Source organism: Miscanthus floridulus, chromosome 13 (assembly GCF_019320115.1).
Source record: "Miscanthus floridulus cultivar M001 chromosome 13, ASM1932011v1, whole genome shotgun sequence".
Taxonomy (NCBI): domain Eukaryota; kingdom Viridiplantae; phylum Streptophyta; class Magnoliopsida; order Poales; family Poaceae; genus Miscanthus; species Miscanthus floridulus.
The window spans coordinates 22,145,126-22,163,383 of NC_089592.1; the positions used below are offsets into that span (position 1 = coordinate 22,145,126).

At 42.8% G+C, this 18,258-nt stretch overlaps 1 pseudogene; it reads left to right on the forward strand.

The window, feature by feature from the left end:
• The first annotated feature begins 8,162 nt into the window (after positions 1–8,162).
• Positions 8,163–15,282, forward strand: LOC136499572 (zinc finger BED domain-containing protein RICESLEEPER 1-like; annotated as a pseudogene).
• The last annotated feature ends 2,976 nt before the right edge of the window (positions 15,283–18,258 follow it).

Consider the following 18,258-nt stretch of genomic DNA (forward strand, 5'->3'; position numbering starts at 1 on the left):
AAATCTTGGGACGAGATTCCTATAAGGGGGAGGGGCTATAACACCCTAGTGTTAAGCATTGCATTTGGCACCTGCATTTCATTAGTACAAGCATCATCCAAGCATTAATGAACATGAGCATAAGAAATTTCATCCCATTCTTATACCTTATCACAACAAATGTTGATTTTATATATATGCTTATGCTTGTAATCATATGTGACCAATGTATGAAATGGTTGTGGGGTCATGAAAACACCTTAGACACATCTAGAATGATAATTGGAACAATGTTTATATTCATGACATAGACCAAATTTGCTTCTAAGTGTTGGTTTCACTTGAAATGCCATTTTCATGGTACTAGTTTGACTAAAGTTGAATAGTAGCTTAGAGAGCTTGCATGACTGTGTGACCTAAATAAAAGTAGTAGTTCTTGTCATGAGTAACAAACTTTATTTAAGGGTCATGAGCTAATTCAATGTCTAACTTAGTCAAATAGAGCTCACAAAAATCAACAAAATATTGTTTTGAAACTTAGAAATTTTGCTGTCATGTGCTGACCATAGTTTCAAAGTACTCTACTTTGGAGCTTTGTAGTTTGAAAACCATTGGGAATTAGGCCAAACTCCTTTAAGCATTTTTGTAGTACTCACTTAGCTCTACAAATTTGATTAAGGAAGTTTTCAAGAATTTACCACGAATTAGGAGTTATAGAGTCACAAAGTCAAACTATCAGTCAGGTTCAGCGGCGTCTGAATCGGCGCCGCGCACACGCGTTATGGCCAACCGGCGTAGGCTGCGCGCGTTGCGTGGTGTCCATACGCCGATGCCGGCCCATCGATTAGGCTGACGCGGGCAACAAAGCCACACGACGCCACTGTCCTCCCTCACTTGCCTGCATTCGCACTCCTCTGCCTCGCATCGCCTCTCTCGCCGTGCTCGAGCGAACCACAGCGCTGCGCCATTGTCGCCGCACCTCCACTGAGCTCGATCGCTGCCACCACCGCACCACCATCCATCGCATCTCGCGCACCGCTCGACAATCACCTCCTCCACCTCGCCGACCACCCATTGCCTTAACCTGAGCCAAGGTAAATGCTTACGAGCTGTTGTCGTCATTGCGCCATCGCTGAGAGCGCAGCCGCCATGCATGCCGCCGTGGCTGTGCATGCCCAATTTTCTTCCTTCTGCGCTTCTAGACATTAGGGTTAGGTTAGAGCTAGGTCTAGCTCGAAGCAAGAGCCTAAGGCCAATGCCATCCATGTCGAAGCAGAACGCCATTGTGCCACCGTTGCCCTCTTGTCACCGTGCTACCATGAACATGGCCAAGATTCGCTGCCGCTCCACCCTAACCTAATCCATGTCATAGAGCTTCACTAGGGTTTGTAGATGCCATAGTAGTGCTCGCCTAGGCTCACCGTCGTTGGAGACGATGGGCTCACCGCCGTCGAGCCGTCGTGCTCCCTGATGAGCTAGCTCTAGTGATCCTCTGAGCAAACCAAGGGTACCTGTAGGTGCAGAATAGTATGAGGAACACGTCGATGGTGACGCTACCACCGGTGACCTCATCGTCGGTGAGCTTTTCGTTGGTCAACCACTACCTCTACCTCTGCCTCACTAACGCATGGGGTCAGTTGACCCATGGGGCCTAGTTATTAGTCGTAGCAGGGTGTGTACACTAGGTGCACCTAGCTATAGTGCCTGATTTGAAATTTGATTTTCATTATTATTTTTTTATAGATTTAGTTACAAACTTCAAAAATTCATATCTAGAGCTAGGAGTATCTAAATGAGGTGAACCAAAGTGTAGTGCTCGCGCTGACACCAAGGGCCATGCATCTGGCACCATGGTCGGGAGGGGCCGCTGCGTGCTGTCGTAGGGAGGGGGCGCTGGGATGCAGCGTGGGGAGGCAGGCGAGCACTGCTGGATTCACTGCTCTGAGAGTGAGAGGTGAGAGAACCAAAGGAGAGAGAAATGTGGGATTTCAAATGAATTTGAAAACATGTGTTGGTGGCTTATTACCTAGGCATGTGGGAGCTGACTACGCCCATACACCGACGACAACGTTGGGCCCATGCATGGGATGCTGGCTCATGGTGGGAGGCTAGTTAGGTATACCCAAGTGGATGTAGTTTGGGCTGGGGCTTCCACTAAACTATTTGAAGCCCAAAGCTCCCAATATCATATATATATATATGCTATTGAGAGCATAGGGCTTCCAATAGTTATAGAAAGCCCTGACCTAACTAGCTGGTCTAGTTCCACCAAATCAACTTAGGGTCGTCGGCGAGCTTTGCATCGGTCAACCGTCGCCTCTGCCTTGGCCTCGTTGACGCGTGGGGTTAGTTGACCCATGGGGCCCAGTCGTCAGTCACAGCGGGGTACATACACCGGGTGCACCTAGCTGTAGCGCCCGATTTGCAATTTGATTTTCTTTATTAATTTTTTTTATAGATTTAGTTATAAACATCAAAACTTCATATCTAGAGCTAGGTGTATCCAAATGAGGTAAACCAAATTTTGTTAGATTCATATTGAAGTGTAATAGTTGATAAAAATATGAAATTTATTATTTAGAATATTTTTCTTGGAGAATTAAATTGAGCAAGATATATGCTTTTAAAATAGTTTATATCTTGTAAATTGCATAACTTAAGCTAGGAAGGTGATAAAATTATGATTCCAATTTTGCTGACCTTGTGTTGACATGCGCTAACTAGAAAAATATTGAACCTACAGTAAACATACTTGTAATATGGTCTTCCTATTTAAACTTAATTAATTGCTAGATTCTAGTGAAATTAATTAGGGTAAAAATACATAACATATGATCATACAAATTTTTACACAATATTCTCATGCTAGGTGTAAAGTCCGAAAAATATTAAATCTATTGCTTGACACTTTCACTATGCTAAACCATTTGTGCTAAATAAGTATATGTAACTTGTCATTTTTGTAGAGGTAGCTATGCTTATCCAAATGGTATGAAATTTGCACAATAGACTATTAGGGTCATTTGTAGGCTACTCTAATTTTCTGAGAATTTATTAAGCAATAGAAATATTTTTTCTTTAAATCACCTTATTATATAAGGAAATTGATAAATGAATATAAATAAATTAGTTATATTTAACCATGATGTTTTCTGCGGTGCTTGTGATTCATATGATCTATTTATGTTATTAGTTAGGTTTAGAAGTAATTGGTTATATGCAACTAGTTAATTATTGCTTTATAATTCAACTAGATGGCTGCATATATAGTTTCTGTTGTGATGATAATTTCATGATTATAATGACCTATTCTGTGAAACTTCTTAATAATAAAGTTGTAGATAACTTACTTATATACCTTTTGTTAAATTTTTATAGTGATAGGCCTTATGGTTTAAGAATTATAGCTATTAGAAGTCTGCTGTTAGAAATGCTTGCTCTCTGGACAGATATCAAAGATTGAATTGTTTGACCTAGATAACTACTGAATCACCTTAAGATGATTAAAATAAAGTTGTAGGCAATTTCATAATATTTCCATAAAGTCCACAGCCATATTATTTAGATGTGTATAAGTCTAGTTATGATCAAAACAAGTGGATGGTTTGTTGTGAGAGGAAAAAACTGTACCATGGCTAATAAATACTGGCTAAAACTAATAAGCGAACAGGGCCATTGTACAATGTTTCAACTCTCTACCCAAACTTTAGTGCCATGAAAAAATTGGAAGGCATCGTTTTCTTATTCAGCTTAGGGTCCTTTTCATTTCCATATATTGCCCTCATGGCTCGCCAAAGTTATTGCTGTTGCCTCCGTGACATCGCCGGCACTAGAGCGGCGCTACTGCTCATGCTGATGCCAGGGGCCTCGCATCTGGTGCCATGGTTGGGAGGGGCCGCCACGTGCTCTCGTAGGGAGGGGGCACTGGGATGCAGCGTGGGGAGGCAGGTGAGCACCGCTGGATCCGCTGCTCTGAGAGTGAGAGGTGAGAGAACTAGAGGAGAGAGAAATGTGGGATTTCAAATGAATTTGAAAACATGCGTTGGTGGCTTATTACCTGGGCGTGCCGGAGCTAACTACGCCCACACACCGATGACAACGTTGGGCCCATGCACTGGACGCTAGCTCTTGGTGAGAGGTAGGTTAGGCGTACCTAGGTGGATGCAGTTTGGGCTGGGGCTTCCACTAAACTATTGGAAGCCCAGAGCTCACAATATCATATATATATATATATATGTTATTGAGAGCTTAGGGCTTCCAATAGTTACAGGAATACCTGACCTAACTGGCTGGTCTGGTTCCACCAAATCAGCTTAGGGCCGTCGGTGAGCTTTTCGTCGGTCAACCGCCGCCTCTACCTCGGCCTCGCTGATGCATGGGGTCAGTTGACCCATGGGGCCCACTCATCAGTCGCAGCGGGGTGTATACACCGGGTGCACCAAGCTGTAGCGCCCGATTTGAAATTTGATTTTTTTAATTATTTTTACAGATTTAGTTACAAACTTCAAAAATTCATATCTAGAGCTAGGGGCATCCAAATGAGGTGAACCAAATTTTGTTAGATTCATCTTGAAGTGTACTATTTGATAAAGATATGAAATCTACTATTTAGAGTATTTTTCTAGGAGAATTAAATTGAGCAAGATATATGCTTTTAATATAGTTTCTATCTTGTAAATTGCATAACTTGAGCTAGGAAGGAGATAAAATTGTGATTCCAATTTTGCTGACCTTATGTTGACATGCTCTAACTAGGAAAATTATTAAACCTACAATAAACATACATGTAATATGGTCTTCCTTCTTAATCTTAATTAATTGCTAGATTCTATTGAAATTAATTATGGTGAAAATACATAACATATGATCATACAAATTTTTACACAGTATTCTCATGCTTGGAGGAAAGTAAGAAAAATATTAAATCTATTGCTTGACACTTTTCACTATGCTAAACTATTTGTGCTAAAATAAGCATATGTAACTTATCATTTTTGTAGAGGTAGATATGCTTATCCAAATGGTATGAAAATTGTATAGTAGACTATGATGGTCATTTATAGGCTACTGTAATTTTCTTAGAATTTATTAAGCTCTGGAAATATTCATCCTTTAAATCACCTTATTATATAAGGAAATTGATAAATGAATATAAATAAATTAGTTATGTTTAACCATGATGTTTTCTGTGGTGCTTGTGATGCGTATGATCTGTTTATGTTATTAGTTAGTCTTAGAAGTAATTGGTTGTATGCAACTAGTTAATTATTGCTTTATAATTCAACTAGATGGCTGCATGTATAGTTTCTATTGTGATGATAATTTCATAATTATAATGACCTTTTTTGTGAAACTTATTAATAACAAAGTTGTAGATAACTTACTTATATATCGTTTGTTAAATTTTCAAAGTCATACGCCTTATAGTTTAAGAATTATAGCTGTTAGAAGTCTGCTGTCAGAAATGCTTGCACTCTGGATAGATCTTAAAGATTGAATTGTTTGACCTAGATAACTACTAAATCACCTTAATATGATTAAAATAAAGTTATAGGAAATTTCATAATCTTTCCATAAAGTCCACAACCATATTATTTAGATGTGCATAACTCTAGTTATGATCAAAACAAGTGGCTGCTGTCTTGTAGTCTAGAAAATGAGTTACATAAGTGTTTGTTTGAGTTACTAGAGAAGAAATATGCACCTCCTTAGTAAAAGAAAATGTAACTTATTATCACCTTAAGGCAATGCTACCAATAACACTTAAGAGGATGCATTCATCACATCATATCATATTATACATGTCATTATATATGCATCCATGATATCTTATTTCATGCTTATGCATATAGGATCGTCCGAGGGGATAACTCTTTTGGAGTTCAATGAAGAAGAAGAGGAGGAACAGCAGGAGACACCTTAGGTTGTAGCTCTAGAAGGAGAGGAGCAAACTCTTAAGGACCTCCCTGAGTGACTGGATCATAGGCCAACCTCTTTCCTTAAAGGTAAGTCCCGGAGCATTTTAAGCCTCCCATGACTTTACAAAATATCACTTGAGTCCTTTGTGTTTGATGCATTAGGTTATAAAAGTTGATTGAAAACACTTGATGCATAGAACTACCTTGTCTAGATACATATACCTTTAACCCTGTGTAGGTCCAGGATCGAATATATGCTTAGCCATGCTTAGACTGGTAGAAGTCAGGTGATTTCCTATCACCTACGAGATATAGGTGGATATCGAAGCACGGTTGGCTATATTTGCTATTGTGGAAAAGAACCATGGGCTAATGTAAATGGAGGTCGGGCGGAGTCTATATGTAGGTTGACTCATGTGATTCTGTCTGTGCGGATTAAGGACCATACCGTTGTTGGCGCTTCTATCGAGATTGAACACATGTCTCTCACTTAGCTGGCCGAATAACTCATTTTGACCGCGAAGCCAAGTAGCTCAACTCAGGGCGGGCCCTATTCTATTAGAGTGTGCACTCTGGATGGTAGTAAGGATGTGTGGAGAGCCAGACATGAGCCCAAGAGCAGGCCAGGCCTAAACATCCTAGTAGCTGGTTGTACCTAATTGTGCGGCGCTAAGTGAACCCATGAAATGTGGACCTGAGTTATTGCAAAGGTGACCGTTGATCTGGTCTGCCTGGGTTTGTGTTAGGAATAAATTCCTAGTTGGTTGAAATCGATTCGAATCGCCATCTCTCCCGGACAGTAAGGAACTTAGCTAGTCCCAACATCATAGTAACTGTGTTATAGAATATGATGGTTCGGATAAACATAGAATTATTATACCAGCTATAGTTACTATTGTATGCTACTAAATGATATACCAGATATTTGGCATATGTTAGTTGCTAATCTAGAGATGAATAGCTATAATTAACTTAATGACCGAATTATAACTATATACTTGAATTGGTAAGCTTTTTATGCAAAATATAATCAAGCTAGCTCCACTTATAAAGCCTTTCATAATCCTTGGAGTCACTTTATTTTTGGTTTATAATGGGTAAGTCTAGTTGAGTACCTTCTCGTACTTAGGGTTTTATTCTCATTATTGCAGATGGTATAATTTATCATGGCTATTGCAAGAACTGCTTATGTCCCACCGTGGACGAGGAGTAAGCCCTGGGTAGGCATCTCTTATTAATCCCTCTCTTATGCTTTTGTGGAAGTGTGATCGTGAGCTGGCATTATATTTAAACAATGTTGCAGATGTTGGTCTTAAACTTTTAATTTGCTTCTGCTACTATCTTACCTAAACGTGGTTTGTAATAACTTTAATTCGTACTTTGGATGGATGAACTATATTTGTGAACTTTATGTAACGTGTGACATGTATGTTGAATTATGTACAATCTTGGTTGTATGATTGGTTGAATCAAGACCCTTCATGGTACTCGATGGACTACCGGGTTTATATAGGCTCAAGTATGACAGTGCGACTGCTTGCGGGCTACCATTGTACTTGTGCTCTTATAAATTGGTCGGTTCTGCTATAGTTGGTATCAGAGCAAGATTCAATATTAATTGCCATATGTGTATTTAAAACAAAGGTTTTTATTTTCCAAAACTAGTTTTTAGCAACTTATAGCTATATATATGTTGTTTAAAAATAAAGTTTAAATCTAGAGTTTGCTAGTGATCACTTCCTTTATGCCTAGTTAAGGATTTCAGGTGGTTAATTAAGTACTAACTTAGAGTTTTTTACTTTCGTTGTCCATACGGCGTACTATTGTATGGATGTCATTCACTTGAGTGGTAATGTATAGATCAAATGCCTCTACGCCCAAGGTAAAATGCCACTCATCATCACAATGGCATGACCGCAAGTTGTGAGCATGCAGTCTAATGGGGAGAGTTAGCTTTGATACTGAAGTGTATATATGCCTCATATATATGGAAGTATTTAATTATGGGTTAGCTTTGATACGGCTATATATACTATGCATATTTATATGTATATACAGGATGTATTTACTATCGCGTAGCTTTGATACGGGAGTATATATATGGGTATATATATATATATATATATGGATACGGCAGACGGCGATGGCAGCACGCGGCTGATGAGGAGCGGTAGCGGCAGATCTAGTGAAGGGGACGGCATCAGTGGGAGCACGGTGGGGCAGCTGTGTTCTCGGTCGCATTGACAATGACGGGGCGCAACGGGCATGACTACGAGCTTGGCCATGTACTGTGACGGGATCCAGGCGGGTGAGGAGCAACCAGGTGCCACCGGATGTGGCAACGGGGAGCGGCAGCGCCCCGGCTCCCCTCTCCACGTGACGAGCAGCGAGGCCACCAGGTCCGGAGGCGGCGACAAGCTCACGGGTTCCGGGACGGCTCATGTCCATGGGTAGCTACATGCTCAGACAGCGGACGACGGTGTTACGGCGGCCACGGGGACTGACCACTGCATCATGGTGGCCGCGCCGACGGTGACTGCGTCGCGCCGGCTCGCTACCTGGTGGCCTGGGCTACTTTGTTTTTTTTCTTGCAAGCATAGGTTTTATGCATGGTGAAACTGTGATTTTGAAGATGTTGGATGATTTCTATGCTTAGTTGCATAGGTTTCCACATGTAGTTGAATTCATCTTCATTGTTTTGTTTGTTGATTTTGTGTTCTTATACTTGTGTGCATAAGTTTCTATACATGGTTAAACTTTAACTTGGTATACAATTCTATACAATGTTGCATCATAATTTCTATACATTGTTAGAGCAATTTTTATGCGGTAACAAAATTAATTTTTATTCATCGAACAATTAATTTCTATGCAATGTCAGCGCCAAAAACATTTCTACGTATCTTGACAACTGATTCTATGAATCCGATCATCCATCACGTGCTATATTTCAAATTTCAAATTTTGGAGAAGATGAGACCGTTTCTATGTTTTACGCTGTTGTATGCATTGTCCCCATGTTAATTACACACGCTTATAGTGGGAAGCATGATGTTAGTCGAGGCAATCACGGTTGTCTCTGGTGGAATATTCATCTCGTGGAGAGGTTTTATGTGATCAAAAAAATAATTTTTATTCATCGAACCACTAATTTCTATGCAACATCGGCACAATAAACTTTTCTGTGCATATTGACTAGTGATTCTATGCATCCAATCGGCCATCACGTGCCATGATTCAAATTTCCAATTTTGGAGAAGATAAAATCGTCTACATGTTTTACGCTTGTGGTTCTTCATGTTCTATGCATTGTTCTCTTGTTAATTATACACCTCCATAGTGGGGAAGCATGATGTTGGTGGAGGCAATTATAGTTGTGTCAGGTTGAATGTCCATCTCGTGGAGAAGTTTTTAAGCGGTAACAAAATTAATTTTTATTCATCCAACCACTAATTTCTATGCAATAAAAAACTTTTTTGCGCATCTTGACCATTGATTCTATGCATGCAATCGGCCATCACGTGCCATGATTCACATTTTAAATTTTGGAGAAGACGAGATCGCCCCATGTTTTACGCTTGCGGTCTCTATGTTTTATGCATTGTTCCTAAGTTAATTATACACTTCCATAGTAGGAAGCATGATGTTGATGGAGGAAATCATGGTTATGTTAGGTGGAATGTCCATCTCGTGGAGAGGTTTTTACGCGGTAATAAAATTAATTTTTATTCATCCAACTACTAATTTCTATACAATGTTGGTGCAAAAAACTTTTTTGCGCATCTTGACCATTGTTTCTATACATTCAATCAGCCATCATGTGCCATGATTTAAATTTCAAATTTATGAATTTTAATTTTTTTAAAAAAATATTCTCACGGGATCTTGGATCGTACATAAAAATATCAGGAGTTCAATGGTGAAAACTGTTTTTAAATCAAATGCTTTGTTGAGGAATTTTAATGAAAAAATGAAAGAGATTAGATTGGATGCGTGCATGCATGCATGCATCAGCTTTGTTAGGTTGTGTTAGCTAGAACGTCCAGCTCACGGAGAAGTTTCTATGCGGCAATGAATTAATTTTCATTTATCCAACGACTAATTTCTATGCAATGTCACGACAAAAATGTTTCTACGCAGCTTGACCTGGGATTTTATGCATACAATCTATTTGGGTCTGCATTGGTCCCCCACCTGCGCGCACCAGCACCACGGACCTGAATGGTTTGGCTGGCTAGGGTGGCTGGTTGGGGCTCTCCATTAGCTATTGGAAGCCCTGGGCTCTGTCGACGAAATATGGTCAGCAGTCCATCTAGGGGTATGCCCATGATGGTAGATTGTCGGTAGACGGTGCGTGTAATCAGGAACCAGATGGTGACACAAGGCGCAGAGACAGCGATTTGGACAGGTTCGGGCCGTCTGATCGACGTAATACCCTACGTCCTGTGTCTCATTATTCTGTATTGATTGAGGTGAGATCTGTTATGATCTATATAATCTAGATCATCTGTCCTCTAGGGGACCCTTGCCCCTCCTTATATACTCCGAAGGGACAAGGTTACAAGTAAAGTATCCAATTTGGTACAATTACAATATAGCGTGCTCCGCACGCTTCATCTTGTGGACTGGGACACCTCAGGTGGTGCGGCCCATGTATACCCATGAGGGTATAGGGGGTCTATTCCCCCACAGCTAGCCCCCGAGCGCCTTGTATCCTTCGAGTAGCGTCGTCTTGAGCTTGCCAGAAGGATGTAAGGGGCTCAAGATAAAATTTGAAAAATATTTCCCTCGAAGTGTGCCCACTTTGACTCTGAGTCGAGAAGAGACATCGTCATCCTTGTAGAATCAGAGGCGTTTGATCCATCAGATCGAGCACATTCACCGCAAGGTGAAGTGTGCCCACTTAGTCCTCAAGCCTGGCAGTAGGTGACGTAGGCACGTGGTGCCAGGGTCTAAAAAGAATTCCCAGTTAAGTTGAGAATTCAATCGTCGTACAGGCGATACGAGATGCACCGGTAGGTGCATCATACTGATGTAGTCCCCGAGCCTGCTGGAAGGCGAGGTATGAGCCTTGTAGCAAGGTCTAAACGAGAAAGAATATCCCAACTGTATGCGAGTCGCCAGTTGCATGTAGTTGAGACGCAAAGTCCCTGAGCTGTGGTCGGAGAGTGGTCGAGGCAGTCCCCAAGCATAGGTCGAGGAGCGAGCAACGAAATCCCCGAGCTGTGGTCAGAGAGTGATCGAGGCAGTCCCCGAGCGTAGGTCGAGAAGCGAGCGACAAAGTCCCCGAGCTGAAGTCAGAGAGTGATCGAGGCAGTCCCCGAGCATAGGTCGAGAAGCGAGCGACGAAGTCCCCGAGCTATGGTCGGAGAGTGATCGAGGCAGTCCCCGAGCGTAGGTCAAGAAGCGAGCGACGAAGTCCCCGAGCTGTGGTCAGAGAGTGATCGAGGCAGTCCCCGAGCACAGGTCGAGAAGCGAGCGACGAAGTCCCCGAGCTGTGGTCGGAGAGTGATCGAGGCAGTCCCCAAGCGTAGGTCGAGAAGCGAGCGACGAAGTCCCCGAGCTATGGTCGGAGAGTGATCGAGGCAGTCCCCGAGCACAGGTCGAGAAGCGAGCGACGAAGTCCCCGAGCATAGCTCGAAATTTCTACAATATAAATATGTAGAATGGTAGTACATGATGTACAAAATAATATTTTAAGGAGAAAAATCAACAGTGAAGAAATAGCGTATGACACTCAACAGTCATTTGCAAATGAGCATGATGTGATAAAGCAGTTGGTGCTTTGTAAACATCAGTGTTAATATGAAGTTTGTGTTTATACTTAATATAAACCGCCCGACCAGTTAGTATGTAGCTGAGTCTCCAGCCCTAGCTAACCCGTGAACCATAACGCGGGGCACGGAGCCTGTGCACGTGTAGGAAGAACAAAGCATCGCTAAGGAGCCGCTGCCGACCACCCATAACGCAGAGGGCAGACGCTCGTGCATGTGTAGGGACGAGCCGAAGACAGGGCCATTTCTAGAGACATCGAGCGTCAACATGACTGGTCAAGGATTTGCATTAAGTATAGCCGTATGTTATTTTTAAGATGGTATACATGGACAAGCGTTATTTGAAGAATAATCATGACGAGGACGTTGTGGAGAAACGTCGTAATGAAAATTGTGTTAAATATAAATATTAGAAGTGTACTTATCTTTGGATAGAAATCTGGTCGAAGGCGATAAAGTTGTCCGATCCTCATACTTTTCAGCCTATTGTGATGGTGGTCGCGGTTGTCATAGCGCCGTTCTTCGTGGCGATCATCATTGCGACGTGGTCTGGTGGTCGAGGTGGTCGGAGCTCGGCGGAGCCGCTCGGGACGTGGTCGATGTGGTCTGGTCGTCGGAGCTCGGTGGAGCCGCTCGGGATGTGGTCGACGTGGTTTGGTGGTCGGAGCTCGGCGGAGCCACTCGGGACATGGTCGACGTGGTCTGGTGGTCGGAGCTCGGCGGAGCCGCTCGGGACATGGTCGACGTGGTCTGGTGGTCGACGTGGTCGGACCGAGGGCCAGAGCCCTACGGACATGCGTAGCCGAGACGTAGCCTGACGAAGTCCATCGCGTGGGGAGACATACGCGCTGCATGCATGTTAGATGCATCCGTGCATGTACACATGTATACAAGCCTCAAGACTTAATTAGCTTGCATGCCGCCGTACGCATGTATGCGGCTCACACACATACATGCAGGCCTAATTAGCTTGCGTACGTAGCCATGTTGATCACGTAGTCCTTGTTTGCTTGTGGCTTTGTCGGTTCTGGTCTTGACCAAGGTCCAGGGAGTTGGATCTAATGCCCCCACCGTTACAACACGTGAGGCCATGCTGCTGTATGACAGGAATCGTCGGCCGCCTAATCGTCTCGTGCCGCTTGAGAGTCGACTTGGGTAGCTGTCGCGAGACGGCAAATTGCTGCCGCCGTGGTTGATCTTCAGATCCCATCTGGTTCGTCATGGATCAGCGCGCACACCCCCTAAAGGGGACCCCTACCTGGTGCGCCGCTGTCGACGAAATATGGTCGGCAGTCCATCTAGGGGTATGCCCATGATGATAGATTGTCGGTAGACGGTGCGTGTAATCAGGAACCAAATGGTGACACAAGGCGCAGAGACAGCGATTTAGACAGGTTCGGGCCGTCTCATCGACGTAATACCCTACGTCCTGTGTCTTATTATTCTGTATTGATTGAGGTGAGATCTGTTATGATCTGTATAATCTAGATCATCTGTCCTCTAGGGGACCCTTGCCCCTCCTTATATACTCCGAAGGGACAAGGTTACAAGTAAAGTATCCAATTTGGTACAATTACAATATAGCGTGCTCCGCACGCTTCATCTTGCAGACTGGGCCACCTCCGGTGGTGCGGCCCATGTATACCCATGAGGGTATAGGGGTCTATTCCCCCACATGCTCCCAATAGCGCATATCCTCATCAGCTCAGACTTGTCCAGATGTTAGCAGGAAATTTGACCAAGAATCATCATATCAAGAGCTAACTAGAATGATTAGTTTGCATGGCTATCCCCTCTCCATTGTCAAACATGAAGAAATGAGGTGTTTTGCAAAGGGCCTAAATCTAGCGTTTAACATGGATTCAAGCATTGATATTGAAGAGTTTTCAACTATTTTTTTCCAGGAGAGAAAGGCTGACCTTAAGAAGAAAATTGCTCTTTCATCCCATCGGGTTTCGTTATCATCATGTTTGTGGACTCATGGATCTGAGGCCTTGGTCAAGTATCTCTGTTTGGCAGTGCATTTCATTGATTCAGACTGGAAACTTGAAAAGAGAATCATCAAATTTGGTGTATTTCAGCCATCACCCACTAATTTGGATAGGATAACACATTTTAAGGAGGCTCGCGCACTAGATTGTGAAAGTGGGCCATTTAATGTCATATGGGAAGCTATAAGAGATTGGAATCTTGATCGGAAGCTTTTTAGCCTGACATGTGTCAATGAAATCAGAAACGATGAGCGTACATCTAACCTGAAGGACTTTCTCATCCAAAGGAAATGTTTTCCTATTGGTGGTGAGCTATGCAATACTGCTTGTCGGGATGGTGTGCTTCACAACATTGTTTCGAAAGGGCAACCCATGCTTAATCTTGCTGGTGATATGCTAGAGAGATTTATCCAGGCACATATGTCCTCATCGCTGGCCCAACAGAAGCTTATAGAAGTTACTAGACATATGTAGGGATGAAAACGGTACGGATATTTTTCGACCGTATTCGAAACCGAATCCGTTTAGAGGAGTTGAGATCTGTCCGTATCCGAGTCCGGATATCCAACATCCGATACCGTATCCGTATCCGAATACTCAAATCGTATATGTATGATGTCGATATCCAAACGTATCCTATCCGACATAATTGACACTATCCGTATTCGAATCCGAATCCGGACAGAAATATGAAAACAAATATAATATCGGTGATATCCGTCCGTATCCGATCCGTTTTCATCCCTAGACATATGGAATTGAAATTTCCTGAGGAAGATGCAAAATTGTGGCACAAAATTTACTTCAGGCTTGAAGTTCTTTTGCATTTCAAGAAGACATTTCCCTCCGAAGAGTTGTTACCTGCAAAAGAAACTGAAACCGTTGAGTCGGTTTGCAAGATATTAAGGGCTATTTATCATGCTGTTGAAGTGTTTTCTGGTCCTATTTGTCCGACAGCAAATATGTACTTCAATGAATTGTGGATAGTTATGACAACTTTGGAAGGACAAGCGTCTACCGATCATACTGAACTTTCTAGAATGGTCTGGGAGATGCAGGAAGCACTTGAGTTCTTGCAAAATTCATTTGTGTGGTTGTCAGTACCTGTTGTTTTCGATCCAAGATTCAAATTTGCTTTTATTGAGTTTCATCTAAAACTAGCTTTTGGCAACGAAGCAGCAAAATATGTATCTGCTGTACATGATACAATCTGGGAGCTGTTTGTTGAATATTGTAGTTCTGTAGATAAGCCTAGTGTCGACACATCAATTTGTGAAACTCGTGATGTTCAAGTGGGTGGATTTTACAGTGACTCATTGGAAGATCCGGACAAGCATCTTAATGCGCAGAGCCAGATATCGACAGAACTCAACAAGTACCTTGATGATGACCTTGTTCCGAGGAACGATGATTTCAATATTATGAACTGGTGGATGAGTAATTCTGCAAAGTATCCAACTCTCTCTGTCATGGCACGTGACATCTTGGCCAATGCCTGGTTCTGCTGTTCATTGTGAGGCAGCATTAAGCAGCGAGGGGCCAGCAATTAGTAAGCAATGGTGCAAATTGAATATCAAAACAATTGAGGCTCTCGTATGCATCCAAGATTGGATTAAGTAGAATGGTAAAACTTCGTTTTCATTGCTCTGTTACTTTTCTTACACCAGTTTCTACTATCTAGGAGTAAGCATGCATATTTTATTTTTTTTAATGAAAAATGCAGTGTGCACGATTGGGGTACCACCTCTCATTACTGTTTTTTTTATATTAACTAGACATCTAGTAGCAATTTGATAGTCACAGCACCCATTTTTTTCTTTGTTGATGGTTTTTTGAAGTACGATAACTTATGACCAAAAGACGCACTCTGCAATAACAATAATGCAATATCAGAGGTGTTTCCTGTCATGTAGGTATGCATTACATGATTATATATGCCTTTGTACTTAGATTATTGTATTCATACAATATGCATCATGGGTAAAATAACTCGCGAAGTAGAGTGCTGACTGTGATGATATTTAATTTATTCGCGAAGTAGGGAGTAATCTATAATATTTTTGTTTGAGAAACATTGTGTCAGGACATCTTTTGATTACGGTTAATACTGCAAATATGGGAAGTAAACAGGAGTCTTTTGTGTCGCATTGCATTGGCATACATTCACCAACACGCTTGTCCTCTCTTGGGGGTAGTGTTGTAATTTGTGTTTCCCATGGACAATTTGCAGGGCTATTTATCATGTTACTGTAGCTACTGCCGCTTATCGGACCTTTTTTTATCTGTGGATAGAAAATTACAAGGACGTAGATGGCCACGGTGATTAACGTAAGATCGAGTATTGGGTGATATTGCAGAGGCCACATTGCTCATTTGTTTAGCTGTGTTAGACACCTTGCTGCTGCTGGCATGTCTGAATATTCCTACTGTTTTCTACATATATGTGTATGGCATTACTCAGGCACAGTACTCTTCAATCATGGAAGCAACGAAAACACGTGCTTCTGATTTACATGCATTTCCCGAACTAGGATTTGGGCTCTGGTTCAGACTTCAGTGAGGTGCCCAATGATCTCCTGCCTTAACTTGCTCTGTAGTTGTTTGGTTGGTCTGTTTATCGATGGGCGTGGCTAGCGCCCGGACGTCCGGATGGACGCCCACGCAGCCCGCCCCAATCCACCATCGCCCCACACTCGTCCAGCTTCGCCCCGCTCCACGCGTGCACTACGTCCCCGTATCTGCGCCCGCCGGTCATTCCCCAGACCCGCTCCTCTCTCTCCGCATGGGCGGCACTTGAGAGCCGAGACTAGGCGTGCCCCCGACCACAACACCCGTCCGCCCACCCCCCCTAGCACCCCCGTCTGTAGCCCCCCCAGCCGGCGCGCCACACGCACCGTCCGCCTGCTCCCTGGCTCGCCCCCCCCCCCCCCCCCCCCCCGGCCGAACAACGTAAAACACTTGCAATATGAATTTTTTTTTTTTTGAATGCAAGATACGTTTGAAACACAGATGAAACCCTTGGGACATGCACTTGCAGCATGTGTGTGGAATACATGAAACATCCAAAAAAAACACTTGCAACTTGCAACATGAAACCACTTGCTACAATATAAGACTGAAACAACTAAAATATTTTGGAACATACTGTTGTAACATATATGTGTGAACACATATGCAATATCCATATAAAAAACGATTGCAACATACGTCTGGAAATAGATGAAACATTTTAAATAAACGCTTGCAACATGTATCTGAAACACTTGAACATATGCAATATGTGCAACATACCTCGATCTACTTTTGCAAAATCGAAATGGAACAATTGCAACATACATCTGAAATGTCCGAAACAATTGAAACATACATATGCAATATAGGGTACGGGAAGGACGGGACCGGTTGATTCCAGCCGCCGGGGTTGAAGCCAGCAGCGAGCGGCGACGCATGAGCACCATCACCACCAGTAGCGGGCTTGGCTCGGCTGGACGGGTGCACTAGCACCAGTGGCATGCGCGCACCACGGCCACCAGCACCGGTCTTGGCTCAATTGGCGGGCGGCCCACACGACGGGCGAAGTGAACACCACCAGCACTAACGCGCGCGATGGGAGGAGCGAGAAGCGCTCGCTACGGGGACAAGCGAGCGGCGCTGGATGGGGCGCACGGCAACATCGAGGCATAGTGCGTGTTTAATCTGTCTCAGTGGCCGACTTAAAAAGAAGCATTTTTAGAACACTTAAAAAGATGCATTGTTAAACAGAGGAGCATACAATAGACTATGTACAGCGCATTGGCCTCTCATTTTTCTTTATTTAATAAATTTCGTGGTTTGTTAGTATGTTTGTTGTATGAAGCTAAAATCCTGCTTTCTTCATGGAAAATTTTGTCTTTCATTTTTTGTGCATATTATGACTGAACTATTCAAATTTTATACATTATACATATAGTGGTGAATGAAGTAGAGCCGGTGGAGCAAATTCTTCCAGATTCACTTGATGAGATAAAGTTGTTGACCCATAGTGAGAATAGCAAATTCAGGTCAAGGTCTGGAAGGATTTTGTACCATTCTATGTTCAAGGGAGAGTCCAGGGTGCTGACTGTGTCCATTGCCACAAGCGACTCAGTGCAGATAAAGGTAGAAGCCATTTGAACCGGCATACTCAGGCTTGTCCAGCACGGAGTGGAAATAGCCTAAATCATCAGAAAGGTGTGTTGTTCCAGTCCAGTATACCGAGTTCTAAATCTAGCCTTCAAGACGAGCTTTCACCTGCATTGACAAATGGCAAAGTTCAGATTGCAGAATATGCTAGTAAGTTCCTCAAAGGCAGCTCAGGAGAACGTCATGTTCTAGCTTTACCAGCAATGGATCATATGAATCCTTCAGAGCAAAATACCTCATCAGCTCAGACTGCTACTGATATAACCAGGAAACCTGACCAAGAAGCATCTTATCAAGAGTTAACTAGAATGATTATTTCACATGGCTATCCCTTGTCGATTGTCGAGCATGAAGAAATGAGAAGGTTTGCAAAGATCCTAAACCCCACATTTAACATGGCTTCAAGCATTGATATAGAAGAGTATTCAACTCTTC